This window comes from Ictidomys tridecemlineatus, chromosome 1, assembly GCF_052094955.1.
Source record: "Ictidomys tridecemlineatus isolate mIctTri1 chromosome 1, mIctTri1.hap1, whole genome shotgun sequence".
Taxonomy (NCBI): domain Eukaryota; kingdom Metazoa; phylum Chordata; class Mammalia; order Rodentia; family Sciuridae; genus Ictidomys; species Ictidomys tridecemlineatus.
Window position 1 is genome coordinate 186,858,121 of NC_135477.1, and position 25,709 is coordinate 186,883,829.

A 25,709-nucleotide genomic window follows, 5' to 3' on the forward strand; every position below is an offset into this window, starting at 1 on the left:
TTTCCAGAATGGTCTTATAGACACTCACAGGGTTACCATGTTTTCTTTCTTGTGACCACGAGTACAACCAGACATAAAAATAAACATTGAGAAGCAGATGCAGCAGCCAATTATTTGAATTTTGACGTTAAGGGGGAAATCACTGCTCGAAAGATCAAGAGTAGATGAAAGGTAGTTTGGGGCAGGGGAAGTGCTGAACACTGAATTAGAGCAAATTATACTCCACGCTTTTGTGATTATGTCAAAATGTATCTTAATGTTTTATATAACTTAAAATAATCATAAAAAATTACTGCTAGTATGTGTTTTTTTCCTAAGTCATTAACATTTAACAACTGTCCAAACCAAAGGTCATTTCCAGGTAGAAAACTTCCAACTTCTCCATTGGCCCATGTGCAGCATAATTTATTCTGTTCACCAAAACTTGTGACAGACTTGGCTCTTACTGATGCTGAATGGGCTTGTAGACACAAAATGCCCTAAGGACGTGGGTCACCAGCAAGATGCTGAAAACTGTTCCTGTCAACACCATATTCTGCCCACGCAGCATTACATACGGATGGCTCTGCTCCAAGGCTCCTCCAGGCCTGGGCCCTCTGCCTGCCCCACCAGGAAGCTACACAGGCCCAGGCAGCTACAGCCACACAATATCTTCCCCAGTACAAGTGGCAAATAGCCATCCTTACATTTTCAAACATAAGGCTATTTCTGTAAATTCTCAATATCCTATTGAATGATAAAATAAAAATTTCAAACTTTCATAAAAAATAAATTATTTTATAATATAATTATAAGTTATGTAATGATCATATCTATTTATAAAAGAAAAAGAGGTTTTAAGTGTTTCTAAGAAACATTAGGAATTGAATCATGACCAGAATCTTGGGTTCTGTTCCTCAGAAACCATTTTACAAGTGGCATTATGGTCCTACCTATTCTTATAAGATTTTACTAAGATTTTACAATTTTGGTTTATTCAGTTAAGTATTGGGAAGGGAAATTTCTGTTTTGGCTTGTTCTGCTCATTCTACCTGGAAATTAAGATGCCTTGGTTTCTTTCCTTTCTAATTTGCTTCTCCCTTACTCCATCTATTATTTCATATTATTATTGTTCAATTTAACTTCTTCATAGATGTAATATATTAATGTGATTTTAAAAATTAAGAATTTTATTAAAAGTCTACATCTCATTCCTATTCCCATTCATGCAAATTTCCACTCACTTTTCATAATAACTACCACTATTTTCACATATATATTTCTGAAGATTCTTTATATAAATAGAAGAACAAATAAATATACCACCTAATATTTCTTATTTACACAAAACTTGCCATGTTATATATTTTGTTTTTAGAATTTTTATTTTTAAGTCAGAGCAAAGAAAGTTCCCTCGTTACTTTTATAAGTAACATCAAATTCCATTGCATGCTTATGTCATAACTTATTTAACCAGTCTTCATTGGTAGACATTTGGGCTGACTTTAATATTTTACTGGAATAAATAATACTAAAATATACTACATGCAATTTTAAGTGTGCTGTTTGTAAGGGTTTTAGCTCCTTACATTCTCCATAAGTATGTCATTGAGCATCTGTTTTCTCACAGCTTCATCAACAGAGTTTGTAATCAAAGTTTTAATTTTTTCCTCATTCAATAAGTAAAATTAACATATTTCCAGAATTTTCATCCACACTTCATTTACATATTGTTTTGCATGGCCATATACTAACAAATAAATTTGCTCATTTATCCATTTGGTTTTTAGAATTTTTGTAATGCAAAGAGCTCTTTTTATGTTATGAAAATAAGATATCAGTCTCAGCTCATTGATTAGAGTGCTCTTCTTTGTCATTGAGGTAGATTCCTATCTACACTGGGCATTAAGTTTAAGATCCACTAGGTTAGGCGAATCCACATGTTCCTCTAAAATAGGTGTATGTGAATTGTCTGTTTAGTACACATAAAAATATAGCCACCCCTTATGAGTCCGATCTTACCATCTGGGGCTTCAAAAGGATTAAGTTTCCTTTTTGTCTCCTGCTGTGATGGAGTTCTCACTCCGTGTTGAAAGTTGGATTCCCTCAGTACTTTACTCCATGCAGGAGTGCTGACTTGCCTGTGGTATACAGAGCAGATAGTACCTCACATGTCATTTGCATACTAAATGGTCCTGGCAGAGAAAGGCAAATTCTGCCCAATCTATTCTAGTCTTTATTCTAGAAGGCCGAAATTGATTCCAATTTCCAAAGTGACGTTATTTTTATTTTCTAAAAATATATTTCAATTTTACTAAGGGAATTCTGATACACACACATGTGCGTCGAATAGCTAGAAATTACATATCCGGTTTATTACTCTGTGTTATGGTTTAAATATGTGTCCCCCAAAAGCTCATGGATAAAACCATTAGAGGTGAAATGATTGGATTATGAAAGCCTTAACCCAATCAGTGGATTAATTGCCTGATAGGGATTAACTGAGTAGTAACCTTGGGCATGTAGGGTGTGGCTGGAGGAGGTGGGTCTCTAGGAGCATGCCTTTGGGGTATATATTTTGTCCTGTTTTGAGCAGAGCTTTTGCTCTGTTTCTTGTGATGTCTAGAGCTGCTTTGCTCCACCACATTCTTCTGCCCTGATCTTCTGCCTCATCTGGAGCCATGAGAAATGGAGCTGGCTGACTATGGTCTGAGACCTCCGAAACTGTGAGCCTCCAAATAAAATTTTCCTCCTCTAGTTGTTTTTGTCCAGTCTTTTGGTCACAGCAGTGAAAAAACTATCTAAAGCACTCTGTTAGTCCTTTTTCATTCATATATCCACTAGGTTGAAAGAATATAAACAATGAGCTGGCTTTCCTTCAGAGCTACTTGTGGCTATGTTTCCCTTCCAGGGATATCTTAGAAATCTTCAGAATTTATTTTCATCTCACCTTAGATAATAAGTCCTCCAACTCTTTACCAAAAATAGTTTTATTACAGGATCAGAAGTCTTATTAAATTTAAGAAGAATAATTTCTAAGTGACATTCAAACTAAACCTTTCCTGCTCCATGGGCAAAGAATCCCCAGTGAGAAGCCTCCAGGGGAAGATACCGCATGGGTTGAGTTGAGGTGACCCAAAGAAGGAACTCTGTCTCTGAGCTGGGGATGTGAAAGGAGAGGGGCAAGGACAATGGAAAGTTGAGGGGTAACTTTGTCTGGTACTTTTAATCTTATGATGTTGGTGTTTTATGAATATATTCTATACAAAAATATGTTGCAATTTTATAATTATCCTTTCCATTTATTGGGCAAATAGTATGTTATTTAAGAGATGTCCTTGAAAGACCTGGTTAACAACTTAAAAAAAAAAAGATCTTATGACACAATGTACTGCAAATTAAAATTACAGATTTAGAAAAGAATCATAGTGAACTGTCCCCCTTCATCAAAAAAAAAAAAAAAAAAAGCTTAAAAGAGCAAGGAGAGGAGAAAAGTTATATAAATATTTACCTTACTGAAGCATGGGAAAGGTCATTCTTTGAATAAAAATATAAAAAGACAGATTGTTAAATTATGCTGCATGAAAAATAAGGTATTCTACATAACAAACTTGTCACAGAATTGCTAAGCAATTTGAGAAAAATATTTGAAAATAGATATTAACAAATAAGTAGCTAGGTGGATACAGATCTCTTAATTTATTTATGAATATGTTAAAATGAGCCCTACTATTATCATGACAATTCTTCAATAATAAAAGGGGTAATCTTGTGAAAATAGAAGAAATTATAGTACAGTAAGGAAATGGAGGGAGGTTGAGAAAAGAGGGAGGAAATATAGAATGAAACTGACCAAATTATTGCTATGTGCATGTATGAAAATACTACAATGAATTACACTTTTATGTATAATTATAATGTATCAGTTCAAGAAAACAATAAATAAATAGAAGGAAGACCAATAAAGTAGAAGAAGACGATCAGGGAGAAGAGGAAGGGACCAGAAAGGGAAGCACTGGGGGAGGATATGGAGCAAATTATCATGTATACAATTAGGAATATGTCAAAAAGAATCCCATTGTTGTGTATAATTATAACACACCAATAAAAATATTAAACCAGTACCTCACTAAAATTGTATATTTTATCATGTTTAGAAAATGTTAGGTGATACAGGAAAATGGTCATGACTTTGTATCCACTAAGATTACAGAGGAAATCAGTTGACAATGACGTGTTATGAAATGTCTGTGAGGGTTAGTTTTATGTGATTGGGTTGTGGAAACTTTTAAATGTGTTTATGCTTTTGTGAATTGCCTGAACCTCCTTTTATATTCAGAGAAAGAATATTTCATTTCTAAGAATGTAGAAAACTGAAATAAAGTCAATTATGATCTTCATTAAATGCATTTTAAAATAATGATGTGAGAAGACATTTTAATTATACATACACACACACTATTTTAGACTGATCACATTTGTGCTATTAGAAATGTATGGGGAGTTACTTATTTCAAAGCAGTTTTGTGTAGGGCTGAGGATATAGCTCAGTGCAGAGCACTTGCCTAACACACTCAAGTTCTGGGTTTGATCTCCAGTAACACACACACACACACACACACACACGAGCTATGTTCAAAAAGTTACTTGCATGTCTAAATTGCTTATTGATTGTAGATTGATTGTAGTTTTTTTTTATGTGGTGCTAAGGGTCAAACCTAGGGCCTCACACATGCTAGGAAAGTGCTCTACTGCTGAGCCACAACCCCAGCCTGATTGTACTTTTTTAAGGTTCTGAAAAGTCCCAAGTGAGAATAGTAACATGTTAATTTATGTGCCGCCCTATACCCTATCACTGACTGTGTATAGGGGAGAATCATTTTTCATTTCTGATTTTTAGTTCATTTATAATAAAACTGAGATCTGAACTTAAGCTTAATAATATTTGAGCATGTCAGGGAAAGTCTAGATGTGGAAAGCTAGAACTCAATTTGCTTTGAGGACAGGGAATATTTAGGCTATAACTTATCCCAATACTGCCAAGGAGTCAGGTGAAACAGTGAGACAAATTAATCAAGTATTAGTTGTGAGCACAGGGAGTTGAGTCTAAGTATATAAGTGATCATGTACATGAGGTTATTTCTAGCTCATTTCCCATATCAACATTTAAGTAAAAGCCATAAAACAGTTTTGGTAAAAATTCTATAAAGTAATAAAGCGCAAACTTCCTCAAAAGTTCTCAATTATTTCTTGCATCTCCCAAGGCTTTCAAATAGTTTTTTTTTTAATTTTTATTTTTTAACAATTAAAAATAGCTTAAGTTTATTTGGTCAGTTACTCAGTTACAGATAAATTAAAAATTTATAGCATTAAATTATTACCTATTATTCTTTTAAAAATCAAGACTGAAATATATTTCAGATTGCAAGAATTTAATAATCTATTAAGAAATTAAAATTATCTGAATTCTTTCCTTTTGGATGCTAATAAACAGTGCATTTTGACACATATTCTGTATCTATTCACCCCAACTCTCAGACCTGAAATCTGAAGTTCTATACAATTTCAAATTCTCATTTAAAGATTGGATTGTTCCATCATATAAGCAATACCTCCTGGATGTCATCAATGGGGTTTTAGTTCTTAACAAGGACAAAAAAGTGGGTTTGGCTTTTTGTTGTTGTTGTTGGTGGTGGTGGTGGTGACAATTTTGCACTGCATTTCTGTTCTTCTTTTTTTTTTCTTTAAACATCAGGGTAAGTGACAATGCCCGATGGGGTAGTACAGAATAACCACAGTACCCAAAGATAAACATTGATTAGACTCAATAACTAACCTTCCAGGGAAATTGCAGAGAGGAAAGACTTGCAGAAGTTTGGAATAAACACAACCGAATGATTCAGGGGTAAAAGCAATGAATACCTGAGTCCTAGTTTTACATAATACACAAATGAAATATGATATAAGAAAGACTTTGAAAATAGAAAATTTTCTATGAACATGAAAAATATGTATTTGCTTAATCCAGACACAACATAATCCATTGAAAGGACTAAGGAGAAGAAAGCTCAAGTCATGCATAAGGTGATCAATTATTGTTTTCTTTTATAGGTGCTACAACCTTAATGATTTATGAGACAATGTATATTATATGTAAGTAAGGCAACTGTAAAAAGATTGATAAACAAAAGACCAGAAAGAGCTCTGTTTCCTTGTTGCAATTTCCTGAGCTGCTTTCTTCCTCCATTCCCTTCCACCATAATGTTTTCTACCTTACCTTGAACTAAGAGCTACGGAGTTGGTAAACTATAGATTGAACCTATGAAACTATGAGCCCAAAATTAACTTTTCCTTTTCTAAAACAAACAAACAAAGAACAGGAAAAAATTAAGTTTCTTCATGATGGCTCTCATATTTGTAAACATATAATTTATGTAAATATGCATATATAGTGCATGTAATTTGGCAATAATTCTTTTACTCAACACTATTCATTAACAGTTTCCTAGAAGATATATATCATGTAAAGTTTGCACAATATGGACAGCTTATACTTATTCATTCAACAACTCGTTTTAGACTACATGTTATATAATTGGCAACTGTGCTCATATTGTGGTACTATAGTAAGCGAGTAAAGACAATTTGTGTTTTTAGGAATATATATATTCCTAAAAACACAAATTATCTTAAATATATGAAATATATATATATATACTCAACTGGCCCTGAGAGTTGGGGGAAATCTTTGGTTTCATCGCCTCTGGCTATGATCATCCCCTCATGGTAGGCTCCTCAAAATATAGCAGTGATTAACAATGCAGCCTGTGGTCCTTGTAGGCAGTGATCAGAAAGTTGGACCAAGTATATGCTGTTATATTACAGCATGGCGAAGGGTCAAGGAGCTGATTTCCTACATAGACGTATACATCTTGATCAGTTTCAGAGTTTACCTCTGCATTCAGTATGGCTAAGGGCCTTTGGAGCTGCTGAAGGAGTTATTGTTGCAAGACCATGCTGGAAAGACCAGCATGCGGTAAGATGTGGTGGAAAGGAAAGGAAGTCAGATAGTGGTACCCAGTTGGGGAGGTTCTAAATGACATCCTCAATTTCTATTTCCATGTATCAAAAGTTTTATTCATTTGTTCTGAAGAAGCATTTGGTGGGTTCACAGTATCTGAAATATGATTTCTCTGATAAGGATCACTCATTTCTGCAAATTAGAGCATACTGGACATTTTGGAATCCTTAATATGAAAATAGTTTAGGTGGATAAAAAATTAATTAACATTATCAAATCCAAGTTTTCATATTTTATAGATTAGAAAAAGGAAAACCCATTGAGGTTTCTTAAGAGGTGTAATTTAAACTATTTTTATCTAAATGCAAATACCAGCTTTACCAAAACAGATTTGAAATTCTCATTTTTAAATGTTGGAGAATAATTTACTTGATTTAACAATTAATGTCTGCATTATTTTGAATGCTATATGGTGTAAAAATATATTTTATTTACCTAAGTCTTAGAAAAGAGTTAAATACCCTAATAAATTGCAGTGTGCCATACAAGTAATACTGACTTCTTCGTCTTTGCTACCAAAATGATATAGGCTAGGAAGAATGGCCCAATAATTGCTTCTTAAACTATCTGTAGTAAATATGTGTGTTGCATGTAAATAATATATAATCTTGTCTTATAATTTTATATCTATATGAGTATGTATAATTTTAGTGTGTAAAATACCATTAAACTTCTGATAAAATAATTATCAGTGTAAGTTAAGAATTAGAAAAATGAGAAGAAAAGAAAGACATAGAATACAAGCCCCTATTTTTTCCCTATTTTAAAAACTGTTACATTTAATGTTTCCTTACTGAATTGCTATAAAAGTATAATGTTTACTCCTAATTCTTTACTTTATTAAGGTAGGTACCCACTTTGACCAACCCGGAATTGTTAAGTGTTTGACTAAACTTTTGGGGTATTAGAAGTAATGCTGTGATTAATGTTGTTAGACATATAATTTAGTAAAGGTTTGGATTATTTCCTTGCAATAAGCTTTCAGATATGGAATAATAGAAGACCTTGTTGTGTCTTTTTGATTTAAGTTTACTTATTTTTTGTTCTGATGACATGATTTAATTTGTTTCTGAATATCTAGCTGTAAACCTCATCCTTTGTGCTGTTAATTTTGTGTGACACTAGATTTTGCCTATTTTTTTCATATAACAAGTAACATGTCCTACAATAACTAAAATTTATTTTGAAAAAGATTAAAGTGAAATGAATCAATTTTCCCTATGTTAAGAACACAGTGATCAAGACAAGTTGAAGGTCCATAGGAAAAAATATGAACATCAATTTAAACCTTATACCTTATGTAAAAATTGTTCCCAAATGACCTTAAATATAAAACTACAAAAGTTATAGAAAGAAAAAAATACAAGAGAAAGTCTTCAGAATCTAAGGAAAGTTCTCAGGCTTAACACTAAGCATGATGTATTTGTCAGTCAACTTTGCATTGCAACAAAATACCTGAGACAATAAACTTAAAAAGAAGAAAGCTTTGGCTCACAGTTTTGGAGATATCCATCCATTGTCAACTGGCTCTACTGCTTTCTGGTCCATGAAAAGGCAGCATATATTACTGACAGCACATGGCAGAGGAAGCTGCTTACCTTCTTGCAGCAGGGAAATAAAAAACAGAATGAAGAAGAGACCAGTGCCCCCAGTTACCTTCCACGAGGCCTTACCTTCCAAAGGTTCCACCAACTCCCAATAATGGGCCAAACTTATAACACATGAGCCTCAGGGAGACATTTATAATCCAAACTATAGCTATCCATGCAAGAAAATAAATAATAGATTGGATTTCATCAAAATTAAAAATTTATGCTGAGAAATAACTTCCTAATAGAATAAAAAGATTTGAAGAAAATATTTGAAAATCACACATTATGGTTTATCATCATCAATACACCTTAGAGAAATACAAACTGAAGCCAAAAGAAATATCACTATACAGCTACCGAAATATCTGAAATTAAAAAAAAATCATAATAACCCCAAATGCTGAAGGGGTGCAGAGAACCTGTATCACTCATACAGTGCATTTAGGAGTGGGAAATTGCACAGCCACTCTGGAAAGTAGTTTGGCATTTATTTTCCATAATGAAACCAGAATTACCATATGACCCACCAATTGCATTCCTGTATGTATATCACAGATACTTTTAAAATTAGGCAGAAAATTTATCCATGAATGTTTATAGAAGTTTTTAAAATCCTAATAGCCAAGAATTATAAATAACAAATATATCTTTCAGTGGGTGGACAGAAGAATCAAATTATGTTATATTACTCAGCAATAAAAGGGAAAAATCTAGTGATACACACAATTTGGATCAACCTCAGTGGTCTTATATGGAGTGGAAAAACGTCAAACTAAAGACACATATTTGGATCTATTCATGATTCTATTTGTATAACATTTGTGAAACAGCATAATTATAAATGTGTGAACAAATTAATGGTTTCAGGAGATAGGCAAGGTATTAGGACTGGGATGGATTTGGTTATAAAGGGGTAGAATGATGGACTTGTGATAATGTTAAAATGATTATCTTGAGGATGATGACAGTTACAAAGAGGTACTCATGCAAAAAATTGCAGAAAATTACACAAACACACAGAGAAAGAGTGCATGTATAACTAGTATAATCAAAATACACTCTATGAATTGTATCAACACCAAACTTCTGGTTTTGATACACTATACAAGATGTTAATAATAAGGGAAATATTAAATATCAGACAAATCTATCTATGTATGTGATATAATAAATGTTATAATAAAAAATGCAATTTTCTGAAGGACTTGCTTGAAGAAAGAAAGAAATCACACTATGATGTATAAGGAGATCATCCTGGAAAATTTTCAAAGCAGAAGGGAGAAAGCATGACATTTGCCAATACAGAACTTTACATTCTTATTTTATGGTAGAGAAAAATTGAAGAAAATAAACAAAGACCTAATCATAGAAGTCTTAGGCAAGGTGATGGGTAGGTACTTCATAGTTAAGTAGTTAAAACACTTGACAGTTCTTGGTATAAGGGCACTGTCCAAGTTCATGACATTATTCTGTCTAAGACATTAAAAGCCTTATTGGGTAAAGCAAGGGAACTTTGTATAAATATCTTACTTTTATCCACATGATTTCCTAGAACAATACTAAAAAAAATGATGGGGAAATATTAAAGGAATGAGAGCCAAGCAAGAATATTGCTTTTGAAATTCTGCCTAGGATTATTTATACTTTACATACTAAGACTTAAAAGAATTTTCACTTCCCCTCAGAGATGGCACTGTAATTACAACAAACTTTGCCCATCCATCAGTTCCCTATATGGCTCCCTTGTCCTTGAATTGGTGGGAAAGTTATGGCTTTTCATTCCTGGTGTGTATTGGGATCCAAAATGAGAAAAGAGGTCCCAAAGGTAAGTAGAGGAGAAATGAAAAGGAACTGAAGAGAAAGAATGAGAAAGAAGAAAGTTCATGTGAGAAAATTTTAAAAACAAAGCACCAAAGCTATTCGGCCCTCTCATGAACTTCTTAGAGGATAGCAATTATCCAGGATACAACAGATGGCTATAATTCTCTGTCTGGTCTGCATATTCTCAAGGCAGAAGACAGAAAAAGCACTTAGAATAGAAAGTTGATGCTGCCCTGAGGAACCCCATATAGAAAATCTCCACCTTCAGCCATCTCAAGTGAGACGACTCACCCTTAGCCCTGGATGTGGTGGCATGTGGAGAGTGTGGGGCAGGGAAGAAGGGAATGAGAATCCCTCAGTGTTTTTCCCCAACTCCTGAGTTTAGTCTCACACTGAATTTTTGCTGGTGAACCTGTTATGACTACATAGATATAAAGCAGCATAACTTTAATTAAATTGTGTGGAATGGTCATAATTTTAAGCAAAAACTGTTCAGAGAGTAGGTTAAAATTATGCACAGACAAAAGTATACGTGTACCCTTAGGAAATCTAGTGAGAAATTTACTTGCATTATTAATTATCTTTGAGAAGATTATGGGGCAGGAGTCCAGTCAATCCAACTAGCAAATTATAAAATACACTTATTTCATTTAAGATAGGAAATAATGGTTCTCCCAATGGAGATGAAATTCTGAAGTATGAATAGGTCATAAATCCATTTGAGAGAACCTGTTATAATTTTGTATAAAAGAGAGAGAGAGAGAGAGAGAGAGAGAGAGAGAGAGAGACAGAGAGACAGAGAGACAGAGAGAGACAGAGAGAGAAAGTTGAGAATGTTCAAAAAAACATCATTTGCTTATCTTTTTTTATATATAAGATAATTCACACTGGAACCCATCTACCAGTTGTGTGAATTTGAATAAGTTATTTAACTTTCATGTCTTTCATCTGTAAAACAAAGCTAATTAAATAACTTTCATTATAGAGTTGATTTGAGGATTAAACAAAAAAGATGGTACTTTACCAAAAATTAAAGAACATTTTACCTCCAAGGAAAAAAAAATTAAAGAAGTGAATAATAAGCCACAGATGGTATAAAATATTCACAAATTGTATGTATCAAATTACTTGTATTTAGAGTAATAAAACATCCTTACAACTTGACAACAAAATTCAAATGATTACATTTTTAAAAGAAACAAATGATATGAATAGAAATTTCACTAGGAAGATACATAAATGTTTAATCAGCATGTGAACAGATTCTTACAATAATTAATAATAGGAAAATTTATGTCAAAACTACTTTAGGTCCTATTATACATTCAACTAGAATGGCTAAGTTTAAGAATTGAAAATGCCAGGTATGTTAAGGATATAGAACAGAGGCCCTCCACAGTGTTGATTGTAATCAAAATTGACACTGGTATGTTGGATAGCCGTTTGGTGGTTTCTGAAATAATTTAACATATACTTACTATTTGATCCAGAAATCCCACTTAGATATTATAAGAAATTAAAATGTATATCCACACAAAGAATTTTTAATAAAAATTCATAGTAGTATTATTAATAGGAGCTTAAAACTGAATAGAATTTAAATGTATACCAAATAAATAGCAAAATATAATATATCTGCATAACAGAATATTGTTTAGCAATGAAAAGAAAAACTATAGATACATGATAATATGGATAAACTTCAAAATTACTATAAAAACGTATATATTATATGATATTATTTACATGAAATTTCTAGAATAGGCAGAATTACAGAGACAGCAGATTTGTGGTGTCATTGGACTAAAAAAGGAGAAAGAATTGAGTGCAAATGAGTATATGAATTTTAGAAGTGAGATGTAAATATTTTAAACTAAACTGAAAGTATGATTACAAAAAATGTGTAAATTTACCAAAATTTATCAAATTTGACATTTACAAAATTTCAAATGATATGCAAATTATATTTTAATAAAACTCTTAAAATACCTATATTGTCTACAGATTTTTTTATTTATAACCTTTGCATATACTCAATATTTCATTCCTGAAAAAGGCATTTTAAAGGACAATTAAATTATATCATTCATTGACTATTTTAAACTGCACTATAAATTTCATGTTGAATGCCCTGGTAATGCAGCTATAGTAAGAATTTGTTTTCTGCATCTAGTATAAAACTCTCCTAACTAGAATTTATAATCCAGAAAATCTGTTAAAAATGACCAAAGTAAATTTGTTTCATTGATTCCTAATGAATCTTTCACCTCTTTTGTTAGGTTGATTCCCAAGTATTTTATTTTTTTGGAGGATATTGTGAATGGAGTGTTTTTCCTCATTTCCGTTTCAGAAGTTTTGTCACTACAGAACCCTAAAGAGAGAAGTAGAAGAAGATCTTAGAAGATGGAAAAATATACCCTGTTCATGGATAGGCAGAACTAACATTATCAAAATGGCGATATTACCAAAAGTTCTCTATAGGTTTAATGCAATGCCAATCAAAATCCCAACGGCATTTCTTGTAGAAATAGATAAAGCAATCATGAAATTCATATGGAAAAATAAAAGACCCAGAATAGCAAAAGCAATTCTAAGCAGGAAGTGTGAATCAGGCGGTATAGCGATACCAGATTTCAAACTATATTACAGAGCAATAGTGACAAAAACAGCATGGTACTGGTACCAAAACAGGCGGGTGGACCAATGGTATAGAATAGAGGACACAGAGACTAATCCACAAAGTTACAACTATCTTATATTTGATAAAGGGGCTAAAAGCATGCAATGGAGGAAGGATAGCATCTTCAACAAATGGTGTTGGGAAAACTGGAAATCCATATGCAACAAAATGAAACTGAATCCCTTCCTCTCACCATGCACAGAAGTTAACTCAAAATGGATCAAGGAGCTTGATATCAAATCAGAGACTCTGTGTCTGATAGAAGAAAAAGTTGGCTCCGATCTACATATTGTGGGGTCGGGCTTCAAATTCCTTAATAGGACACCCATAGCACAAGAGTTAATAACAAGAATCAACAAATGGGACTTACTTAAACTAAAAAGTGTTTTTCTCAGCAAGAGAAACAATAAGAGAGGTAAATAGGAAGCCTACATCCTGGGAACAAATTTTTACCCCTCACACTTCAGATAGAGCCCTAATATCCAGAGTATACAAAGAACTCAAAAAATTAGACAATAAGATAACAAATAACCCAATCAACAAATGGGCCAAGGACCTGAACAGATACTTCTCAGAGGAGGATATACAATCAATCAACAAGTACATGAAAAAATGCTCACCATCTCTAGCAGTCAGAGAAATGCAAATCACAACCACCCTAAGATACCATCTCACTCCAGTAAGATTGGCAGCCACTATGAAGTCAAACAACAACAAGTGCTGGTGAGGATGTGGAGAAAAGGGTACTCTTGTACATTGCTGGTGGGACTGCAAATTGGTGCAGCCAATTTGGAAAGCATTATGGAGATTCCTGGGAAAGCTGGGAATGGAACCACCATTTGACCCTGCTATTGCCCTTCTCGGACTATTCCCTGAAGACCTTAAAAGAGCATGCTACAGGGATGCTGCCATATCGATGTTCATAGCAGCACAATTCACAATAGCAAGACTGTGGAACCAACCCAGATGCCCTTCAATAGATGAATGGATAAAAAAAATGTGGCATCTATACACAATGGAGTACTATGCAGCAATAAAAAATGACAAAATCATAGAATTTGCAGGGAAATGGATGGCACTAGAGCAGATTATGCTTAGTGAAGTTAGTCAATTCCTAAAAAACAAATACCAAATGTCTTCTTTGATATAATGAGAGCAACTATGAACAGAGCAGGGAGGAAGAGCAGGAAGAAAAGACTAACATTAAACAGAGACATGAGATGGGAGGGAAAGGGAGAGAAAAGGGAAACTGCATGGAAATGAAGGGAGACCCTCATTGCTATACAAAATTACATATAAGAGGTTGTGAGGGGAATGGGAAAATAAACAAGGAGAAAAATGAATTACAGTAGATGGGGTAGAGAGAGAAGATGGGAGGGGAGGGGAGGGGGGATAGTAGGGGATAGGAAAGGTAGCAGAATACAACAATTATTAATTGGGCATTATGTAAATTTGTGGATGTGTAACCGACATGATTCTGCAATCTGCTTTTGGGGTAAAATTGGGAGTTCATAACCCACTTCAATCTAATGTATGAAATATGATATGTCAAGAGCTTTGTAATGTTGTGAACAACCAATAAAAAAAAGAAAAGAAAAAAGATTCCTAATGAGCGTTTGAATGTATGGGAGGTTAGTGATGATTCAGTACTCAACCCACAAATAAGAAAAAGTACATATCAGAAATAAGAGTCTAAAGCTGACACATAAGTCCAAGATATCTTCCATAATCCATCCACAGTACCTCTTCTTCTGATAGGAAAAGTAGAACATCTGAAAAAGACTGGCTATGGAAAGAGACTCAAGAACTCACGTTCAAATTCAAAATATTTACATGTGCATGAAGCAACAGAGAGTCTGATTTCACATTAAGTCTCAGCATTGGAGAAGAGAAACTCATTCACTTTTGAATTCCTTAGTAGCTAAGCACATTTTGCTAATGATACATTGGCATTCTGATATATATATATATATATATATATATATATATATATATATATAATATAATATATATTTTGTAATTATAATAATATAATATTACTAGTAATAATTACTAGTATAATAGTACTAGTAATATTACTTATACTACTGTAATTCTACTATAAGTACTAATAGTAATACTATACTTAGTATAAGTACTATAGTAATAAGTACACTTAAGTACTACTAAGTACTACTATATTAGTCTAGAAGTAGAATGAAGAGCTTTTGTTGAAAAAATTTTGTTTTGAAATCAATGTTGGATGTATTACATTATTTTTAAATCTTTGACTCTGATGTTTATAAGCATGCCTCATCATTAGTCAAATTACAAATATTACTGGGGATATTTATGATACGGATTTTATGCCTTGGAAGAAAGAATAAATATCATAATCTTACAACCTCAAATATCTTATTTTAGGGCTGGGGTTATAGCTCAGTGGTAAAGTGCTTGCCTAGCACGCATGAGCCACTGGGTTCAATTCTCAGCACAACATATAAATGAATGAATTAATTAATTAATTAAAAGTCCATTGACAACTAAATAGTATTTCTTAAACAAATCTTTATTTTATAAAAAATTATATGCTAGATAATGTTGAATGCAATTTCATTTGACACATTTACTTTAATATTAAAACACTAAATCATGTTTATCCAATGGTTACAGAATTCTTTGTCTTGGTCTAAAGGCTATTTTTGTTTTGCATAATAATTTTCTCAACCTATTTGATTGGCCAATCTTCTAGTGTATAGGATAATAAACATGTTTTTGCTTACATAATAAATACTTGCTATATAGAAAACTTAAGAGATTTCCATAGGGACATGAAATTACTCATTAAAAGTATGTCAGGGTACACTGTATTATTCTGAAGTTGTAAACAAGTATTAAGTATATTCTAAGCATCTTTAAACTTTGAAATCCAGGCATAAAAAGAATAAAGTATTTTCTTTTTATCCAAGCGTAGGCATCCCCTTCTGATACCTAATTTTCTGTTGCTTGGGTTTTTTTCTTAGAATCATTGACAATGAGAATGTCTACTCTTCTCAGAGAAACTCCCTTTTGCTTGCCTCAACATGTACCCCATTGAGAACATACTTTGGAACACAGTATCTGATATGGGTGAATTTCCAAAATTCTGAATTCTCGTGTCTCAGAATATGTCATATATATAGTGTCATACTATCACCAATCTAACACCTTTAGAGTTTTCACAGTTTCACTGCCAGAAGTGAGAAGGTGATAGTAGTATGTCTTTACTGCGATTCTTTCCATCTCGACTCATCACATTTAAACAACTGCTCAGAAAACAACACTAAAAATTCCACAAGAACAGGAATACATACAAAGCCCCAAAACATCCTTGCCTTCATCTCCAGTTGTGTCAGCCTTTTTTTTTACCTACCCAAATAGCAAATAAATTAAAAAATCTTAATGATTAGAAAACTAATATGACTAAAAGGTAAGAATTCTGTTTCTACTACAATTTACATTGTATCTACTACAATTTACATTAGCAAATGAACACTCTGCAGGCTGAAGATTTTGCATTCAAGATGAGGTAAGATATCTGAGAGATTAGTGAAGAAAATAGGCAGCTAGGTTCTTCAAGACTGGGAGGCTCAACAGGGCACCCGGGTTACAAAGTTCTGGAAAGGCTAGAGAGATTGAAGAAAGTAGAACTGGAGAAGTGAAAGGAAGAAACAACAGACATCTCTAGCCTGAAGCCCCAGGGTTTTATAGTTTGTAAAAAATACAACAGAAGTGTTCAGCTTTATTTATGTGTAACTAAAAGGCCCCAATCTAAAAAGTTCTCCAGAACAAAAGAACAAGACTTTCTACAAGGACTATTGAATTTTTACCATTTTGTATGTAGAAACTGATTATACTATTCTGATAACAATATTTTTGGTTCTATTTAACAAGATGCTTTTAATTTTTAAAACTTTTTTGGTAACAGTGACTAAACTCAAGGGGTGATTTTTTAGCCAATGATAAGATCAAGTCTCCCCTTCCTTCCGTACCATTCTGCACTATTGGTACTGAATGACTGAAACAACAATTCCAAGACTCCTTATTTTTTCTCCTTTTCTTTTCTTTTCTTTCTCTTTTTATTTATTTTGTTGTTGTTGTTATTATTATTTTTGGTCCTGGCTTCCTGTTTAGGTTGGCCAATGGAAGGAACTGGGAGAACCAAAGGTGAGAAAAGAAGTTCATGTAGCCACGATGGGGTGGGATGGCTGCAGCCACCTGGAGCCCAGGCAGTGGTCACAATTTCTGTGGGTTTAAGATAGTGGCAGAGCAGAATCAGGGGCAGCCCTGGGGCTTCAGGCTAGAGATGTCTGTTGTTTCTTCGTATTAGGGTATTGCCCTCCGTCCTTTCACTTCTCCAGTTCTACTTTCTTCAATCTCTCTAGCCTTTCCAGAACTTTGTAACACGGGTGCCATGTCGACCTCCCAGTCTTGAAGAACCTAGCTGCCTATTTTCTTCACTAATCTCTCAGATATCTTACCTCAGAGTGCTCAGTGCCCTGCTGTTTTCTTTCTCTCTTTGACCACAGGTTTTTTTCATCCCCACAACTCCATTTATCCACCTTATGTCTCCAAAATCCATATTGCTGGTCCTCCATTCTAATTACACATTGGATAATTCTCATTGCTTCTCAGGCTTCAAGCTGAGATAATAAATAGAGAGAAAATAGGCAGCCAGCGTCACGACCAAGATGATGAGATCTCAGTGATTCATGGGATGGTAGAAAATACATTCTCTTCTGCTTTTCCTTTTAGCTGTATTGAAACCTCGCTAAATTTAGAAGAGAACGCTGTGGGTTTGTACAAATCAGAACTACAAAATAAAGGAACAAAACAATAACAATACCAAGCAAGCAAACCAACAAAAAATAGCCCTGGGACTGTAACCACAAAGCTAAGCAGCATAAATTCTAATTCAGTAATAGTTGGAAAAGGCTTCCCTCTGCTCCTAGTTAATGGTCCCTGTGCTCAACATGATACCACTGTATTTTGGCTTTTAAGTCATCACAAAGAATTAAAGGACTCACATCTTTTGGCCCCCTGTGTTTTCTGCATTACTTGCATGTTTTGGGTACATTTCCAATTTCTAGTGACATACAAGGTTACTCTTGGTAAATTTGTTTCTTATGTTCCCCATTTACCTACAAAATTATGCTACATCTTTTTCCAGAAGATAGATTTGGAGTTATAGAAAATCACTATGATACATTATGAAAGGTAGAAGGGAAGCACACTAAGGTATACCCATTATATACTTAGGCTGAAAATAAAGTTTTATTCTTTGTGATGTTTTCCTTCTTCTATATAAGCCATTTGTCATACTACCTTTAATCATCATTTAAAATTTCGTTTGGCTACTTTTTAAATTTATCTTGTGCTGATGTATGAAAAGTACAGTTTCTTTTAGTTTTAGTACTTTATGCTTTAAAACAACTCATCAGTACCTCCCTGCCTAAGAGATGGGGAAGTGTTTTTAGCATCCCCAATCCTGGTTCAAACAAAGACAATGACTCTAAACAACATCGGAAGAGTCCTATTAAGCAGCTAACAATTCCAGGGCTATAAACCATTACAGGATTTGTTATTTTTATTTTGTCTTCCTGTATGATTCTATTTCCCCTGGGACATACAAGAATGCAGCACTTTTTACAAAAACAAAAAACATCATATATCATTTTTATAGCTAAGCATAATTTCATGTCCCTCTTCTTCTGGATCATATTACATTTTGCACATTTACATAATGTTGGACATTTGCTCTCTAGCATCAGTTTGACACCAATCCATTGAAACTTCCTGTGAGTCTTGTGGTCTGAGTAAGCTTGGACAGTTTATCTCAATGTCAATTTCCTTGCCAGCAAAATGAAGAGAATACTATTGACTGTATTAGTGCTGAAGAACTGTAAGATCTCTGCAAGTGGTACCTGAGTATTACACGTGCTGTCAGTTCATGACATAGATAAACTTTTTATTTATACACACAAACATAAAAACACATATATTTATGTAAGCAGACAAGAAAAATCAAATGTAGTTTGTGCCTAGTCTCATTACTATGAAAGAAATATTATCAATAGTTGTCAAGTAACCTGCCTCATAATAAATCCCTTAACCAATAAGTCTAATTACTGTAAAAATAGTCATTGTCATAGAAAGTTCATTATACTTGAATAAAAATCAAGATTTCTTAAGCTATTTAATCCCTAAAATGTAAATATCCTTAACTTCTAAAATAGACTTCTGGCTTTTGCTTTAGTAGCTTTTTATAATAGCAGTCTTGAGCATGAGATGCCATTTAACAAGAAGAAAAGGTGTTTGACTCATACTTTTAAAGAACCTCCTAGAGCACCTCTCACCTAATAGATGAACACAAGAGTAATTTGATGGGTAATATAGAAAATCAAATAGCTGCCAGGTGCAGCGGAACATGCCTGTAATCCCACCAGCTCAACAGGCTGAGGCAACAGTAGCATCAGTTCACAGCCAGCCTCAGCAACTTAGCAAGGCCCTGTCTCTAAATAAAATATAAAAGAGGGATGCAGTTGTGGATCAGTGGTTAAGCACCTCTAGGTTCAATCACTGGTACCAAAGAAAGAATGAATGAAAAAAAGAAAGAAAATTAAACAGCTATCCTACAAAAAGAGCAGCTGATTCTATGAGAGTTATGATAGCTTCAGAACCATGGATAGAAAAAAATCCTCTTTTCCTCCAAGCAAAGTCATAAAATGCATGCTTCCACTAGCAGCAATATTTGATATCAGCTCATTTCAATATTTGATATCAGCTCATTTTTTTTCTAAAACTGAAAGAAAATTGTCTTCTTTTTAGAAAAAATAAAGTGAAGTAGAAGTAAGCAATTTAAGCAAATTGTCATAATGTTGTTTTCCCCCTTATGACTGACCTCTTAACTGACTCCCTGTGCCTGGTTTTTAGTCACTTGCCTGTCCCAGTTCACACACCCTGCAGGGTTAATCAGTAACATTATGTTGTGTGACCCATCCATGCTAGTTGATAATTATCTTAAGTAGAAAGTGAGAGCCAGGACAGAATTAATCAATATGCATTTTCCAACATTATAATAAGAGTGGGCTGCAGAAGTAGAAAAAACACTGAGCTGTGTGGAATTAGGAACCTTGTATACACTGTCAGGCTGTAGTGACCACCAATTAGCATGGCTGTTTTGATGAATAAACATCAATTGAAACCTGGTCAAGACTTATTTGACTGACTTTCACCTGCAGACATTTTCCTAACTCTGACATTTATAGTAGATTCAACACCATGTTGAAAAAAGTCTCAGGAAGACTTTTTTCCCTTTGGTCTCCAAAAGCTTGACTCTGTATGGAAGGGGTAAGAAATTAAAACATTCTATATGGCTTGGGTTATGGCTCAGCAGTAGCTCATTCACCTAGCACATGCAAGGCCCTGGGTTTGATCCTCAGAACCACATAAAAATAAAATAAAGATATTGTGTACATCTACAACTAAAACAAAATATTTTATAAATTTTATTTTTTAAGAGCAGTTTAGAAGACAAGTTTTGTGATTTCAAGACTTATTATTATCAAGACAGTGTGATATTGGTGATAGGATAGAAATAGATCAATGGACTAGAACAGAAAATCTTGAAATACTTCCACATAAAATGATCAATTTATATTTGAGAAAAATTGAAATACAGTTTAATGGAGAAAGAGTAGTCTTTTCAACGAATGGGGCTAAGAAAATTAAAAGTGAAAAGAGGAATAAAAAGAAAAATGAAAGAAGGAAAGAAAGAAGGAAGGAAGGGGAGAAAGGAAGAAGAGAGAAACAAAATTAGGAAGGAGAGAAAGAAGTAGATTATAATTCAAGACTTTGTTTCAAAATAAAATGAAAATTAAAGACCTGGGGATGGAGCTTAGAGATAAAGTTCCTGGGTTCAAATCCCAGTACCACAAAAAAATAACTTTTATAAAACTCTTATATGATAAAAGGTAGAAAATATACCCTAACTCATTTTTTTGAGACTAGCATTACTTCATATCAAAACCAAAGATAAAAATAGAATATTAAACACAAAAAAGATATCCCTGGTGAGTATTTTTAAAATCATACTCCTTGGTATTGATCCAATACTCCTTGGTATTGATCACCATACTACAGGGAAGTGGGCTCATCAATGTTTACAGCAGAGAAATTCACTCTGGCCAGTCATGGTCTAGCCCAGAAGCCTGTTAGTAGATGATGGACTAAGAAAATGCTGTACAAAAACACAATGGGGTTTGACTCAGCCATAAAGAGGAATGAAATCATGGCCCTTTCAGGTAAATGGATAGAACTGGTGAAATTCATGCTAAGTGAAGAAGACAGACTCAGAAATCAAGGATTGAGTGCTTTCCCTCATGTGTGGAAGAGCAAAATTAGAAAAAAGGGGGAAATCCCATCAAAAAGCAGGGAAGTCTGTGGAATAGAGGAAGGGAACTGAGGAAAAGGGAATAAGGATGGGAGAAAAGAGGAATGGTAGAATGAATTTATCAAATTGTGCTATCTACATATTGAGTATATCACAGAGTTTGTACCTTTATGGGTATCTATGGAGATCAATTTAACAGATTTATAAACAGAAGGAGCATCAGAAGAGCAGAGGAAGTGGAACTAGGGAGGGAGGAGAGGAGGGAAAGAGGAGGCACTCGGGACTGGATTAGAGTAAATTATGTTCCATGCTTGTATGACTATGTCATAATAAACCCCAACATATGAGTAACTCGATTGTACTAATAAAACATTGAAATGTACTATCTAACAGAGTTTAACAGCACACTGAAAGTGTTACACAGCATAAATAACTGGCACTTATCCCAGAAAGCAAGAGAGTTTCAATGCCCACACACAAACATAATTGATCATGTCACAATACACAATAGCAGGAATAAGGGAGAAAAATCACTGATGATCCTCTCCACTGGCCGAGAAGAGGCACTCTGTAAAACTCAGTATAGTTTCATGATAGGTTATTAAACTGGAAATTGAAGGAAATAGGAATCCACTTAGGGAAACCTTAGGAACAGGGATAGAATTTGAATAGCAAGAATAATAAGAAGGATACTACTTCTGAACAGTCAGCATCTTACAGTAAATTTCGAAGCAAAGACAATGACCAATGATGAATGTCTGAAAGTTCCTTTCTAAGATCAGAACAAGAAAAATTTCCTACTTTAACAACTTTCATTTAATGAAGAACTATATGTCACAGCCAGAATAATGAATTAAATAAAAATAAATAAAATACCTCTAACAAAATAACTGACAAAATTACCTTAATTTTCCGATAGCATGATCTTATCTGTTTAAAAAATCCTAAAGTTTTCCCAATAAACTGTTATAATTAATAAATGATAAATGAGTGCAGCTAAGATGCAGAATGCAAACCATAGAGAAAGACAGTGATTCCTATAACATAACCATGAGTAATTGGAAGAAATAAAGAAAATATTCTTAATAATAGCAACAAAAAGAATAAACATGATTGTCTTTTGCCTTGATTCACTTCCAATATGGATTTCAGGTCTCTCTCTTGATAGTGGCCAGAGGCCAAGGTGGGCACTCCCTGGAGGAGCTCTAACTGGAGAACATCCTGTTTAGGTGTGTCAGAGGGCAGAGGAGGAGAAATGTACTTCTCTCCTTTGCTCATGTTCCATAGGTGTCAGAGGTGAAAACTGAGAGTTGGAGGTGACAGGGAGAAAGAGTTAAGTTTGGGGAGAGAAACCATGGGACTATGCCTTCATCTAGATCCACGAGCATTATCTGTAGGCTTTCTCAGGGAACTAGCTAATGTAAAGAAAACACAGCAAAGGGGGCACTTGTATACTTCACCATGGTGCTAGACAGCTGGCCAGCAGCTGCAGGGTTGTTGGATTTGTGCTCAGTGAGATAGAAAATCAGCTGCCTCATCTCGAAAGTGACATGAGAAAGGCTCACTTCATTGAGGCCAAAGGTGGTGGGTACAGCTGGGCTTCAAATCACTTATGTGTGTACTGTAAATTGACCCCAAGGAAGCAACACTATTAATCAAGGGCACAACAATAAAATATTCAGGAATTAACTTGGAAAAGGAGGTGACAGGCTCATGTACAGAAAATTACAAAACATGGCAGAAAGAAGTCACAGTAGGCACGGATGAATGAAAAGGTATTCCACACATAGTCAGTTGAAGACTTGAGCATTCAGAAACCAGATAGAGATGTTCAAGTGACCTAAAGACATTCCTGTAGGTGAGATACACAGAAAAATTATGCAGAGTTCAAATAATAATAAATGTTGGAGAGGAAGTGAGGAAAGGAACATTTTTACATTGTTGGTGGGACTGTAAATTAGTACAACAACTATAGGAGTCAGTATGGAGGTTCCATGAAAGACTGGGCATGGAGCCACCATTTGACCCAGCTATACCACTCCTCAGGATTTATAAAAAATTAAAGTTCTCAGACTACAGGGATACATGCAGACCCATGTTTATAGTGCACAATTCAAAACAGCTTCCAACTATGTAACCAGCCTAGGTGTCCATCCATAGATGAATAGATAAAGAAAATGTGTTGTATGTATACAATGAGGTTTTAGTCAGCCACAAAAAACAATGAAATTGTGTCATTTGCAGGAAAATGAATGAAACTTGAGATCATTATGTTAAATAAAATAAGTCAAACTCAGAAGGTCAAGTGTATAAGTGGAAGTAGACAGAAAAAAAGAAAGAAAAGATGGAAAGTCTCCTAAAAATAGAAATGAGATCAGTAGAGTAAAGTTTTTATGAGGAGGGAGGAGGGGAGAAAAAAGGGAAGTACTGAGGAATGATATTGGCCAATTACATTGTTATAGTGTGTGCATGTGTGAATATGTAACAAAGTCCCACTAGTACACAAAAGTATAATACACAAAAATATACACACAAAAGAAGAATAAATAATATATTATAAAGTATAATATATATAATATATTATAAAGTCAAACAAAATTCTAATATATAAAAGTATATTTAAAACCTTTTATAAACAAATGGATTAATATTTTATTTTAAATATAATATATCCTTTGGTCTTATTTGAGAGAAGATATATATCATAAGGAAATAGGTAAAGAGGACATCAGGGCTACACAAGCCTAAAATGAATGAACATAAAAAAAAGAATAATATTGGGCTGGGGATGTGGCTCAATCGGTAGCATGCTCGCCTGGCATGTGTGCGGCCCGGGTTTGATCCTCAGCACCACATACCAACAAAGATGTTGTGTCCGCCGAGAACTAAAAAAAAATAAAAATAAATATTAAAAAAATTCTCTCTCTCTCTCTCTCTCTCTCTCTCTCTCTCTCTCTCTCTCTCTCTCTCTCTCCTCTCTCCTCTCTCACTCTTTCTTTAAAAAAAAGAATAATATTATACATGTAGAAATATGTGAAATGACACATTTTGTATTAATAGAAAGTGAAATACATGTCAGAATTAAAAATATTTTTTTTTATTTCAGGGACTGTGGTATAGCTCTGTAGATTAAGTGTTTGCCTTACATGAACAAGCCCCTTGGTTCAATCCCCAAAACCACTAAAAACAAATCAAAACAAACAAACAAACCAAAATCCCTTTTAAAAATGCAGTTATAATACACAGAAGTTCTGAAATATTAGTATGAGGATTAAAAGTGGTATATGGACAACCCGAGTTCTACATGCAGAATAGCACTGAAAACTCCCAGCACTTCCTTGATATACCAACTCAAATGTGGTAAAGACTTTAATATAAGGCTGGATTCTGCATTACAGCACAGAGAATCCCACTCTCACAGCTCTACCTCCCAGTACTGGAAGTACTAGGAAGAACAGAAAAAGAAAAAGGAACTTTCATCAGAAAAGAAAAAGGAATCAAAGTCATCCCAATCAAAAAGGAAGATATAAAATGATTTCTGTTTGTGGATAACATAATTTATATGTAGAACATTTCAAAGGCACCACAAAAATTTAGAACTAATAAATAAATTCTGGAAAGTGAATGATACAAAATCAACATACCATGGTGGAATGAGATGGACATCATTACCCTATGTACATGTATGAAGACATGAATGGTGTGACTCTACTTTGTGTAGCATCAAAGAAATGAAGAATTGTGCTCCATTTGTGGAGTATGAACTGAAATGCATTCTGCTGTTATGTGTAACAAATTAGAACATATTAATTAATCAATTTTAAAAATCTAGAAAAAATCAACATACAAAATTCAGTAGTACTTCTCTGCACAAATAATTACCTAGGAGAAAAGGAAATCAAGAGAATAACCTCACTTCTGATTGCATAAAAATAACTCTATAAATCAATTAAGCAAGGAAGTGAATGATTTATACACTCAAAACTAAGCATTGGTGAAAAAAGTAAAGAGAAAATAAATAAATGGAAATATATCATATGTTCATGGATATTGTATGGAATTTATATGGTTAAAATATCCAAGCTACCTGAATAAATGTAGATTTGATGGAGTCTTTATTAAATCTCAGAAACATTCTTCACACAA

General features: G+C 33.9%; 1 pseudogene; it reads left to right on the plus strand.

Moving 5' to 3' along the window:
- The first annotated feature begins 6,865 nt into the window (after positions 1–6,865).
- Positions 6,866–25,709, plus strand: part of LOC144367242 (olfactory receptor 14C36-like) — a 48,994-nt pseudogene continuing 30,150 nt past the window's right edge.